Here is a 12,481-nt window from a genome sequence, read left to right on the forward strand (position 1 = left end):
AATTAAGTTGATATAATTATTTAGTAATATATTATTACCTATTTTAAATTATTTGTCATATTTTAATTACTTATATTTGTGGTTTACACAAACTTTCAGTATATTGTAATATTCTATACCGGCTTATCATCCCATTTTTTAATGTATTTTTTGCCAATATTTGAAGATTGGCTGCCAGTAAAAAATCTGCGAAACAGATTATATAGACTTCCTCCATACAAATAGATGTAAGATCCTACATAAGCAGTAATACATAATTCTTTTCTGATTACCTTTGTATACCTTACAACAGGTAAACAGAAAAAAACCTTATTGATACCAAAATAAAGGAGAAAAATAACCGTAATATAACATATGTTAATTTAAAAATTACTAAATACTTAAACTTAATTACTTACAAAAATTAAACTTCAATATTTTACAGGGGTGTAAATAAAATTAAAAAGAAAAATTGTAAAAAAAAATTCAAATGAATTATTTTGTAGGCGTTCAAATTACAGTTACCAAAAAACATTGTACGTATTGACTAAAAACGAAGTACTGACAAAATCCCCAAAACCACCAAAAATAATGCATTATAATTAATAATAATGTATTATTATTGCATTATTATTGTTGTTGGTTCTAGACCTAAATTGTTACTAGCTTAAATTACCATACCATTCAATAAAAAGAACGAAAGAAAAATATAATAATACAAACGACTTTCTTTATTATTTTTATATCAACCTTCGGTTTTTTGTACAAGAAAAATTGTATGTTGGGTTCGAATCAGGGCCGCTGGATTCGACTTGGGATCGTTGCGGCCCACGAAACCGTTTATTTATTTATACAGAAATAAAGTATTTACAACAAATTGTAAATACAACAATATTAATAATAGTATACATAAAGATAATAAAAGCGAATAGGACTAAACTGAGAATGAAGGTAAATAAGAATTTATGTAACAAATTGAATCTGCATAATTATTCATTGATTTAACATTGGCCATTGTTATATTTAGTATAAAATATCGAGATACTACAAATCATTATTGATTTCATAATTTTAAACAATATACTTAAGCATTATTTATTTTGTGAATTTTTTGTTGGTTTATTAATAACGATTTATTTTTTGGCATTTAAGTTAAATATCAAGTTTTTAATGTATTGCGCATTGTATGTAATAAAAACCCGCAGGAACCCATCACTAATAGTAGTGTCGTTTATCAGAGGAAGATATAATATTTCTTATTGGACTATAAACGGGACATTGCCCAATAATGTGGTTTAGATCTTCTGACGATTTAAGACAGAGATAGTTCAGGTTTCACTGGGCTTTATTACGTATGGGTTTTATGACTCAGTTTAATCTTATTTACGCTATAATCTTAATCGAAAAAAAATTATTGTAGTGAAAAGGTAAGCTATTATTTAATAGTCAGTATTTATTTATTTGAACTCGCACTAGTCTGGTTTTAATGAGAATAAAGTGAACAAAATGATTCAATATAATTGTGATAATTTTTAAATAAATGATTTAAAATGAACAACGTAGCCTGCGTGAAATGGATGTATAAAAAGGCAGCGCTTATACAAAACTATAAAAAAAGGCATGCTGGAGTCTTTGAAAACGTGTAAATACATCCGTGCAGTCTTATTGTACAAAACCAAAATCGGTGAAATGCCATGGGCAAAAAAAATGATCAAAAGTTGAAGAGCAAAGATAAAATACGATCTGATCAAAATTGCCATATATCCCAACCAAGGCTACGAAATATGTATAGTGACTGACATGGCCAGGAGCCTTGTTGGGGACTTAGGATTCTTCAAGTAGAGGCGCAGCACACCATAAACTAGAGCTTGTTAAAACTTTGGCAACCTGCAACAGCGAATGTCAAAGGCAGTAGAGAAGTGTGCCTCAATGCTAAAAATATAAATGACACAAAAATTAGTTTGAAGCTTGCGTCTAACATGTGAAGTTTTTGTGCCCTACATCAAGACGTAAAGTGGACGAATATCATAAAAACTATATTCAATATCATGATAATATTGTTATTCTTATTCTATTCTATCTGTTGTCATAAATTAATTATTCCGAAGATCACTCTAAATACTAACTTTTGAAATGTTGTACTTTATTGTTAATTTCTTAAACAAAGTGAAAGAAATATCAAGTTAATTAGATGATTATTTAGCTTTTTAGACATTAGATCACATTTTTTTTTAAGGAACCTGTGTATAATAATTATGCTCAGTGAGTAAAAACTGCTCACTAGGAGTCAGTGGAACATGAAAGAAAGAAAATATATGAAAATTTGCCCGGCAATTATAAGTAACCATTTATAACTAATTGTTCAATTCGGCAGATATAAAAGAGCAGAATTGGCAGATTTACTTCGTTTGAAGTAATACTTGCATATTGACATTTATTGTAATATATATGTTATTTTTCTTAATGCAGCATAAATAATCTGTTTATAAGAAAAAAATTAACTCCCTTAAAACCTTCTGCCTTAATTTAGAATGCATTTTGGTTTCATTGTTTTTATTTAATGTAATAATATTTTAGGAGAGCGTCGGCGGCCGCAACGGTTAAGATACCGTTAATACTTACAAATGGCCTTTTTTCAAAAATACCGGCAACGAGGGTGCATATAACTTCGTAGTTAATTAAAAATATGTTCTCCTGAAGAGGGGAGCCAGATTGAATACAAAATGCATCGTCATCAATAAATAAATTGGTTGAAATAGACCGCTATTTATTTGTATCGAAGGAAAGGCAATCAAACCAAAAAAAAAAAAAAAAAAATAGACGAGTAGTAATGTAAAAGAAATTAAGAACAAATGTAAAACGTACTGAATATTCCGGATATAAATGACTTATGAAGTGTCAGATTTACTCTTTTATTTGCTATTTCCCATTATTATTGATATTTTTTTAATTTCTACGTTATTTTCGCTCAACGTAGACAACATATTTGGCTTTCATATTTCATGGTTTCTTTTAATAGACGAATAAGTTTTAAATTTGGCAACCCAACGCCATAGAAGGCAGACAAATTCAAATATATGAAAATTAATTAAACAATGGTCCAGCTTCTGATATTTGGTTACCAGATATAGTTCTAGACTTGGGGACAGAAGGGTTGGGATTACAGGTTACCCAAGGGCCCATTGGGCCAAAGGATTTACACCTTAGACGCCCTTCGCTCTACTAAGTCAGCGAGGCCGACTTGAGAATCCCGCCTATCTCACACCTCGGCCTCCACTTTTCTCAAGGCAAGGTAGATTTTTAGACGTTCTCCTTTAGACGTACGACTGGAATTAAAGCCATTTGTTTAAAATGACAGGGAAATGGATGGTGGTGTATTCGGCTCTGTCGGGTGAAAAATGGTGAACTTATGAAACTTAATCTAAGAAACGTGGCACTTCTGCTATTAGAATAACAAGACTGGTTATGAACTAACTTTTTAATACCATTTTCCTATAAATTTTACTTAGTTTGTGGACCTGAAAACTAAAAAATATTATTGATTTAAAAATTCGATTATAATTTTATTCAATTTCATTTGTCTATAAATCATACATCAGCTGGCTACAAAATTATAAAATATTTGTTCCATTCAAATCCCATCTCTTTTGATATTTTCTCGATACAAAAAACTCAATATTTTTTTAGTTTACACCGGACAATATGCCCTAATTGCCCTGCGTAAAAACCCAATGAAGTGCTGAGATAACTTTATAACCAAGCGAAATTGAAAGCTCTGAATAGGTGGGTGGAAAAATAAATTTGTGAATAAGACCGAAAAAGTTTTCAAAGTTTGAAATGGTGGTAAATAAATGAACAAAAAACTCCGCAAAAAAGTTATCCTCAAGGAGAAAGAATTGGAGGAGCTATGGAACGATTTTTCAATTATTATACCATCCCCTCAGTACACTTTTATCTACGAGTTATAAAAATAATATAAAAAAAGAAATCAATATACCCGAGGAAAATGTATTCATACGTATTAAAAACGAATTTGACACGAGACTACTATTCATAAAAATAAACTAATGCTTAAAAAGTACTTATTAACTATGCTTGACTATAACCAGGTGAAGTGGTTATGAAGAATGTAGTACTAGTTAAATTATTGCGCAATTAGATAAAACTGGTGTTCTTTAATATTTATGGTCACTTAAAAAAACATTTTTACTTGTATACAAACATTTGTTACTTTTATACATCACTTCATTCTTGCTTCAGCCCAACTAGCCATAACATTTCTTTTAATTATTCGAAATCTCATTTCAGCAGAAAGTTTCCATGCAAAAAATTAAACAAAACTTTTACATAGTTCATAGAAAATACTTGAACATTTTCTCTTTTATATATTTTTTAGTTTAGTTTTTTATTCTGACTGCTTAGTTTTTAGTTTAAAGTTTTTATATTGCCAACATGCATGTGGCCCCACTTATTTTATCATTTGTTTTTCTTTCTTAAAAGGTGACATGCTTTCAACATTTCACATATCAGAGCTATTATCGTTTATGTTGGCGACATATCCGTTTTGTATAAGTAGTTGATATTTTTTACCCGCTTTTCAAACTGATATCGTTAATTGACTGCAACAATAAACGACCATAATATCAGCAAAGAAGAGTTTGGGATTGATGCAACAATTGGCAAAAAGTTTATCCATGGTTTCGGTTTTGTTTCTGCTCTAACCACTTGAGCTATGGTGACTTCGATCCACTCGGACACCAACTCTCCATCTCACCCTACAACCTTTCCAATTTTTCTCTCTTTTTGCCATTTTTCAAATGTCCTGTAATCAGGATTTGATTCTCAGCGACTTATGTAGTGGCCACGGGGAACTGTTAACGAAGTGATTACTTCTTTTCTTACTGTATTCATCCATATATGTTTTGGGGTCATAATTATTTTAATTAATCATTATTTTTATCTAAGGTCATGTTTGAGATGAAAAAGCTATGTCATGAGCGGGATTCGAACCCACGACCTTCGGCTCAATACGCGGCTGCACTAACCACTTGAGCTATGGTGTCTTCGATCCACTCGGACACCAACTCTCCATCTAACCCTACAACCGTTCGAATTTTTCTCCCTTTTTGCCATTTTTCAAATGTCTTTTAATCAGGATTTGATTCTCAGTGTCTTATGAAGTGGCCACGGTGAACTGTTAGCGAAGAGATTACTTCTTTTCTTACTACATTCATCCATATATGTTTTGGGGTCATAATTATTTCAATTAATTATTATTTTTATCTAAGGTCATGATTGAGATGAAAAAGCTATGTCACGAGCTGGATTCGAACCCACGACCTTCGGCTCAATACGCGGCTGCACTAACCATCTGAACTATGGTGACTTCGATCCACTCGGACACCAACTCTCCATCTACCCCTACAGCCGTTCGAATTTTTCTCTTTTTGCCATTTTTCAAATGGTGTGCAAACAGGATTTAATTCTCAGTGACTATGAAGTGGCCACGCAGAACTGTCAACGAAGTGATTACTTCTTTTCTTACTATATTCATCCATATATGTTTTGGGGTCATAATTATTTCAATTAATTATTATTTTTATGTAAAGTCATGGTTGAGATGAAAAAGCTGTCATGAGCGGGATTCGAACCCACGACCTTTGGCTCAATACGCGGTTGCAATAAGCACTTGGATCCACTCCACCAAAACTACCAGGTTCATCACCTCACACAGCTAAAAAACATCACGATAAGCGTTGTTGATATCATTACATTTCTGTAATAAAACTAAAGGATGAAAAGAGCCCTTGCAAATCTCACAATTTTTGTGTGTTGCTGAATTTTTTAACCCAGTAATTTTAAAAACATTGCCAATACCGAAAACCTATTTATTACGGTAAGATAATAATATTTTTATATTGTTTATTAGGATCAAGAAGTTATCCAGTGATAGCTATCGTGGTTATAAATTAACTTTTTATCAATAATGTAATAATGATAATATACGTCATATCAAATCATATATTATTGTTTACAAGTATTGTTTTATTTATTAACTATGTGCGGCATGGACAATATCATACAACCGGATTTTAACAATAATAATATAATAATAATAATCAATTAAGGTTTTCAGTTGAGATAAAAAAGTCAATGGCACGAGCGGGATTCGAACCCACGATCTTCGGCTAGATACGCCGCTGCTCTACTACTTGAGCTATCGTGACCTCCATCCACTCGGACACCAACCTCCCATCTCAACCATAACTTTTGAATTTTCCCTCCTTTTTGCCATTTTTCAAATGTCGTGTAATCAATTTGATTCTCGGCGACAAATGAAATGGCCACGGAGAGCTTTAGTGAAGTATACTTCATTTTAAACTTATTAAATTCACTAGTTTCGTGTTCATGGTGGAAAAATGGCAAAAAGGAGGGTAAATTCAAAAGGTGTGGTTGAGATGGGAGGTTGGTGTCCTAGTGGATCGAGGTCACGATAGCTCAAGTGGTAGAGCAGCAGCGTATCAAGCCGAAGATCGTGGGTTCGAATCCCGCTCGTGCCATTGACTTTTTTATCTCAACTGAAAACCTTAATTAATTGTAAGATATTAATTGGTTAAGCGGACCACGAAACTAGTGAATTTAATAATAATAATACTTTATTGCAAAAAAGAAACGTTATAAACATTACATAAGATATAATTTAAAGCCGGATTTTAACAATAATATATTAACCAGTATTATATTATGCATTACGAATTAAAATAACAAGAAAGGTCCTGTAATAACTATATTGGTAATGGGTCAGTTATGTGATTTCTTCTTTATTATTTATTAACATAATAATTATATTTTACCGTATATGTTTAATAATTTTCACTAAAACTTAACGATAAATATCACGCAGTTACGGCGATATTTGTTTTAAAAATTGTTAAAATCTGCGACGGAATGTAGATATTTATTATGCTTCGATATGTAGGAATCTCTTTTCAAGAAGTAGAAAGGGGATTTTCCCTTCCAGGCCTCGTATCTGCATTCAAACGCCTTCAAGACAGTTTAGTCGGAAATTCAAAGACCCACGGTCCTCCAATTTACCCAGGTCCTTCTTTTCCACCGCATCCCATTCCACAGAGGCCAAACTGGAGCCCCAGGGCGTTTCTCTCCCTCAGCATCAGGACATTTATTAGACTACAAAGAGCGTTGTTATACAGTTTACCATTCTGACGTAACGCCAATATCTAACAGGTGAAATTTACATATTGGCATTACGAATGCACTATTCCATTAACTTGATTGGTGGCTGACATGAGACTAATGTAGCACTTAGTGCGTTATACACAATATACCCTCGAACAGATATTCTCCCATGGTGTCACCGCAATGATTGATTTGGAATTTAAAACATCTTATAGCTTATATAAACCGACACCAAAAACTATACTAGTCGTAAAACATTATTTTTAAATTGTGATTTTGGACGTAATCGTGTTGTGTAACTGTAATTACGTTTGTTTGTGTCTGTTCTCCTTTTGTAGTTATGCACTTTATTATAAATAAAATATGTTACTTTCATATTAATTCATGTCTTTTATTTATAGATTTCAACGTCCTTGCAGCAGCCAAAAAAGTAAGTGTTGCAATTTTATTTATTTCTTAATTGCTTTTTAATTAAATTTATTTATTAAAACTGGTCTTATTAGATTAATTTTACAATAATATTATACAATAAATAAATGTATACATTCTTATAAACCCATTGGTATAATAAGATTTACATTTCACTACTCACTATTCATTTTTAACTACACAAGTTCGTACGGCTTTGTTCTTTTTAATCTTCTGATTTTGTTCTTTAATTGTTTTTAAGACGGAAAATACCCTTCCTCATATACGGTCGTCGTTCCAGAACTACGCACCTCTTCTAAGAAAAAACCTTTTTGAAGCTTGATGTAGTAAATTGTAAATCCCAGGCCCTGAAGATGATCTAAATAAAGATCGAAACGTTGGCACGATAAAGAAAATGTTTTTCTGAAACCTACATCACACCAGACCGCATCTCACGATTTCTAAATAAATATCGATTAACGGTCACTAATCACCACACGTAAATGTAGGGTGTTGGGGTTGTGTGTTTTTTCGAATCAAGCAGGTTTCACGTGTCTTTAGTGTCGCTTTTTCCAAATTAAAGTGAAGTTCGATTTTCAGGTTGACTTTTTGAACTTTTTTTTAAATTACGTGTTTTTCCGTAATCAAATTATTTTTTCTTTCTCAAAAATACTTGGATTTTAAGGTATAATCGAGGACAGCACGTCAAACGAATTTCTTTGTTCATCTTTTTGACCTTTCGCTTCCTCGCGATTTGGTATATTCATATTGTATTGAACGTAATTAATTACTAAATATGAATATTTTCTAAATTATTTAGTTAATAATCGCTAATAAGCATTACATATGAATATGATTAATTGCAATTAATTATGATATAATTGCCACACATTTAATTTAATAATATGCTTTAAAACATATTTCATTATATACATATAAGGAAATCATTGTACAACTATGTTTATTATTTGTAATTATCACAAATAACGTTGATACATAAGTAATCACTTTCAATTAAATACATTTTAATTTCTTTATATACTAACTGTGATTCGTTTTGATTAAAATTTATTAACCGTTAATAAATAAAAACATAAAATTAGTCAAATTTGTCATAATACATTGTGACTGGCGATTAGTGTCGAAAATTTTAGGAGGGGTTTCTACTCACCATTTGCAATAAAACACCATGTCCAACGGTAAAGAAGTAATTTCAGGTTTTGGTTTTTTTTTTAAATTTTCCGACTTAGGTCCACTAAATTACTTATAAACTTCAAAATTACCTTAAACAAATCTGGTTTTGGCCACCTGAAAGAACGTTAAATTTGTTGCAAGGAAACCTATTTGCATTGCAGAATAGATAAGAAGATTCTGCACGAAAAATTCAGAAAAAACAAAATGTTGAAATTTGGAATTTTTTTAAAATGTTGGATTGCTAACTGATAATAACTACAAACACCTGGAGCTTTCCAGAACTACCGTTAAAAGTTCTCCGTTCAATTAGCTTCCAGCTTTATACCCACTTTTATGTATTGCGCTTCTGGAGGGTCCAAAAATTTTGCATTTTGTTGAAAAAAACTGGTGATGAAGGGGACCATGTTCAATTTTTGCAGGAAATCCGTCTGGCCGTTGAGTTTCGAGTCAGTTATTTATTATTCAACACAATCCGTTTTCTTTATATTATCAGGTGACAACGTCCACAGGTTGGTGATTTAAATTATGCCCTTGTTTCCTAATGCACATCTTGATGATATGTATTTACGGTTACTGCACCGGTAATGCTACTGATGTAAGGGGAGAATATCGAGCTCGTTTTCCACATTGAGACGTCCAGCAGATTGCACCTTCCAAACTTCATCAGAGACTGAGGGGAAACTGGTACTTTCACCCGCAGAACGAGGGAAGAAATCAGTGAATTGATGTAGAAGAAGACATTTTGGATTTTATTAATCATGATCCCGAAACCAGTACACCTGCATTATGTTTAGACCTTGGTCTTTAATAATGAAGAGGTTGGGATACCTTCCGACGGGAAAAATTGTACTCTTACCATTTGAAACGGGGCAAAGTTTGGAATGAAATGACCACCAGCAATTTTTTCCTTTTGAGGGAATTTGCAAAGCTCCAGGAGTTGAATTTCAACATTTTTGTTTTTCTGAATTTTTCGTGCAGAATTTTTTCATAAATTCTGCAATGTAAATAGGTTTCCTTACAGCAAATTTAACATTCTTCCAGGTGGCAAAAACCAGATTTTTCTATTTTTCAGTCAGTAATTCTGAAGTTTATAAGAAATTTAGTGGACCTAAGTCGAAAAATTAAAAAAAAAAACCAAAACCTGAAATTACTTCTTTACCATTGGACAGGGTTTTATAGGAAGCTTTTTGTTGCATATGGTGACTAGAAACACTTCCTGAATTTTTCAACAGCCAGCAGGATTTCCTGGAAAAATTGAACATGGCCCCCCTTCATCACCATTTTTTTATCAACAAAATGCAAAATTTTTGGACCTTCCAAAAGCGCAATACATAAAAGTGGGTATACAGCTGGAAGCTAATTGAATGGAGAACTTTTGAGGGAAGCTTTGGAAAGCTCCAGGAGTTTGTAGTTATTAACAGTTAACAATCCAACATTTTTAAAAAATTCCAAATTTCAACATTTTGTTTTTTTTCTGAATTTTTCGTGCAGAATCTTTTCATCAATTCTTACAGCAAATTTAACGTTCTTTCAGGTGGCACGAACCAGATTTTTCGACAGTCAATAATTCTGAAGTTTATAAGAAATGCAGTGGACCTAAGTCGAAAAATTACAAAAAAAAACTCAAAACCTGAAATTACTTCTTTACCATTGGACAGGGTTTATAGGAGTTTTTGTTGCACATGGTGAGTAGAAACACCTTTTGAAATTTTCGGCACTTATCGCCAGTCACCCTGTATACCGGCGGGCGTATGTAAATAATTTACAGCCACATTTTAATTAAGGATGATTAATAAACCTAAATAAATTTCAAAACTTAAAAAAATGTTATCTGGACTGTCTTGACAAATCACAGCCTTAACGAACGTATCGATTTAATATACATAATAATAAGGAAAAAATGGTTAGGTTCATAAGTATTATCGCGTGAGGAAATGTTTCAGTGACTGAACGACAAGAATATACCTGCTTTAATTACTTAATTAACGGGAACCATATTAAAGCTAAGTTCTCGCTTTCAGTGAATCCAATCTAGATAATTTAATCTATTTGGTAATATTTGTCCAAGCATTTCTTATTATTTTATTTTCCCTCTGTTTGCATAGATAGTCAATTATCGGATGAAATTTTTTTTCAAAATTATATCATAAATTTTAGTTTACATAAAAATACAGTATCAAAAATTAACAATTGCTACTTTTTAACAAACGTTAATTAGTATGGTGATTAGTGACCATTAGTCGATGATTATTCGGTGATCGTGAGATGCGGTCTGGTGTGACGTTTTAGAAAAAAGGGTTCAGATAGGAAGTTGATGTCTGAGTGGATCGAGGTCACGATAGCTCAAGTGGTAGAGCAGCGGCGTATCTAGCCGAAGATCGTGGGTTCGAATCCCGCTCGTGCCATTGACTTTTTTCATCTCAACTAAAAACCTTAATTAATTGTAATGATTTAATTGGTCAAGCGGACCACGAAATTAGTGAATTTTAGAAAAACATTTTGGCCACTCTCAACACGACACACAAGAATGGCACAATTACGAAGAAAACAAACACTTTGAGTCTTGAAGATGGTCTCAATAAAGATAGAAACATTGGCACGATAAAGAAAATGTTTTTCTAAACCCTGCGTCACACCAGACCGCATCTCACGATCTTTTTAACTAACGCAAACGCAAAAATTAACAAAACTATGTATGTGTATACATGTATATAATATAATAGCTTAAGTAATAATGTTTTTGGTCTTGGTGAAGGTGTGTGAATGCATTATTATTCTTTATCCATTCATTTTCTATTATTATTTTTTCTTTTCAACAATTTATTAACAATAATCCAGACAGTTTAATTAATTATCACGTATACAGTTGGATGTGTATAAAAACATTTTCTGATTAAAAATTATACTTATTTATTATACGTAAAAAAAACAAAAAAACAAATATAAATAAAGGGGCGTCGGTGGCCGCAACGGTTTGGGCGTTGACACTGCGCTCATCACTAAAGCTAAAGGTCCCGGGTTCGAATCCAGCGGCCCGACATTCGAACCCGACATACTTAGGCACTCTAAGGGTTTATATGACCTTTCCTGTTGCTAACCCTCGTAAAAAAAATTAATAAAGATAATAAAAATTTACATAAAAAGAAGAAGAAGAAATTATTTTGGTGAGATAGCTATCAGTCTTACTACTATCATTTCATTTACAAGGTTTAAAAAAACCTCTTGATTCCTATTTCAAACTTTTTCATTATGATTTTGGTACCACTTCTAATGATTTTTTTTTTTTATTGTCTTTATGTGGGGTGTTTGGTGACCGTCACTTGATGATTATTTGAAGGTCGTTAGATCCCATCTCACGACCTCCAAATAATTGTCCCTGTGCTTTAATATATGTATTAGCCAAACTCCATGTATTATGATAAAATTTTATTTTTGGAGGAACGGCAGTGTAAAAGATAATTCCAGGGCCGGCTGTGTAAATCGAACACATGACATCGGTGTCTAGGAGCCACGAGTTTTTCGGCTACCCCCTCGGCAACCGCGGTCTCTCAAACATGGTTGCTTACAGTATTAAAAATTATAGCTTCAATAATTAATTTTGTGTTTTGCTTATTAGGCGAAATCCATCCCCCGTGTAGTTTAAATTACAATTGGCAAAAAATTTGTTTATTTTTGACTCAACATTTCATCTTTTTAAGGTTTA

At 32.3% G+C, this 12,481-nt stretch overlaps 1 protein-coding gene across 2 annotated transcripts in view; it reads left to right on the forward strand.

The window, feature by feature from the left end:
- Positions 1-12,481, forward strand: part of LOC106666693 (carboxypeptidase N subunit 2-like) — a 259,862-nt gene that overhangs the window by 139,200 nt on the left and 108,181 nt on the right. For both annotated transcript variants that reach the window (XM_014394049.2, XM_024229903.1), the window contains exon 4: positions 7,578-7,606. The gene's annotated coding sequence lies outside the window, so the exon portion shown is untranslated. The remainder of the gene's footprint in view (positions 1-7,577; positions 7,607-12,481) is intronic.

Source organism: Cimex lectularius, unplaced genomic scaffold (genome assembly GCF_000648675.2).
Source record: "Cimex lectularius strain Harlan isolate CLEC.00 unplaced genomic scaffold, Clec_2.1 scaffold244, whole genome shotgun sequence".
Taxonomy (NCBI): Eukaryota; Metazoa; Arthropoda; class Insecta; order Hemiptera; family Cimicidae; genus Cimex; species Cimex lectularius.